The sequence below is a fragment of the Cucurbita maxima genome, unplaced genomic scaffold (assembly GCF_002738345.1).
Source record: "Cucurbita maxima cultivar Rimu unplaced genomic scaffold, Cmax_1.0 Cma_Scf05424, whole genome shotgun sequence".
NCBI lineage: Eukaryota > Viridiplantae > Streptophyta > Magnoliopsida > Cucurbitales > Cucurbitaceae > Cucurbita > Cucurbita maxima.
The window spans coordinates 1-1,040 of NW_019277440.1; the positions used below are offsets into that span (position 1 = coordinate 1).

The 1,040-nt window shown below is 51.3% G+C and overlaps 4 non-coding genes across 4 annotated transcripts; all 4 read left to right on the forward strand.

Annotated features, from left to right (window-relative positions):
- The first annotated feature begins 72 nt into the window (after nucleotides 1-72).
- Nucleotides 73-191, forward strand: LOC111476114. The gene has a single exon (XR_002716909.1). It is a non-coding gene; the product is annotated as a 5S ribosomal RNA (ribosomal RNA).
- A 133-nt stretch (nucleotides 192-324) lies between these two features.
- Nucleotides 325-443, forward strand: LOC111476112. Its single transcript, XR_002716907.1, has one exon. It is a non-coding gene; the product is annotated as a 5S ribosomal RNA (ribosomal RNA).
- Nucleotides 444-576: 133 nt separating this feature from the next.
- Nucleotides 577-695, forward strand: LOC111476111. The gene has a single exon (XR_002716906.1). It is a non-coding gene; the product is annotated as a 5S ribosomal RNA (ribosomal RNA).
- A 227-nt stretch (nucleotides 696-922) lies between these two features.
- On the forward strand, nucleotides 923-1,040 carry LOC111476113 (the record flags this gene model as incomplete). The annotated part of the gene is made up of 1 exon (XR_002716908.1): nucleotides 923-1,040. It is a non-coding gene; the product is annotated as a 5S ribosomal RNA (ribosomal RNA).

Consider the following 1,040-nt stretch of genomic DNA (forward strand, 5'->3'; position numbering starts at 1 on the left):
CGCTCACGCCCATCGCGTTTGGATCATGCCGCCCCGCATGCGTTAAATCCGATTTTGTGCGCATGGCATGTCGGGTGCGATCATACTAGCACTAATGCACCGGATCCCATCAGAACTCCGCAGTTAAGCGTGCTTGGGCGAGCGTAGTACTAAGTTTGGTGACCACTTGGGAAGTCCTCGTGTTGCACCCCTTTTTTTCTTTCAATTTCTCCCAGTTCTTTTCTTCCTTTCTCTACAAATGAGAACCTCCCACGCTCATGCCCATCGCGTTTGGATCATGCCGCCCCGCATGCGTTAAATCCGATTTTGTGCGCATGGCATGTCGGGTGCGATCATACCAGCACTAATGCATCGGATCCCATCAGAACTCCGCAGTTAAGCGTGCTTAGGCGAGAGTAGTACTAAGTTGGGTGACCACTTGGGAAGTCCTCGTGTTGCACCCCTTTTTTTCATTCAATTTCTCAGAGTTCTTTTCTTCCTTTCTCTACAAATGAGAACCTCCCTTGCTCACGCCCATCGCGTTTCGATCATGCCGACCCGCATGCGTTAAATCTGATTTTGTGCGCATGGCATGTCGGGTGCGATCATACCAGCACTAATGCACCGGATCCCATTAGAACTCCGCAGTTAAGCGTGCTTGGGCGAGAGTAGTACTAAGTTGGGTGACCACTTGGGAAGTCCTCGTGTTCCACCCCTTTTTTCTTTCAATTTCTCCGAGTTCTTTTCTTCCTTTCTCTACAAATGAGAACCTCCCACGCTCACGCCCATCGCGTTTGGATCATGCCGCCCCGCATGCGTTAAATCCGATTTTGTGCGCATGNTTCCTTTCTCTAACAAATGAGAACCTCCCACGCTCACGCCCATCGCGTTTGGATCATGCCGCCCCGCATGCGTTAAATCTGATTTTGTGCGCTGGCATGTCTGGTGCGATCATACCAGCACTAATGCACCGGATCCCATCAGAACTCCGCAGTTAAGCGTGCTTGGGCGAGAGTAGTACTAAGTTGGGTGACCACTTGGGAAGTCCTCGTGTTGCACCC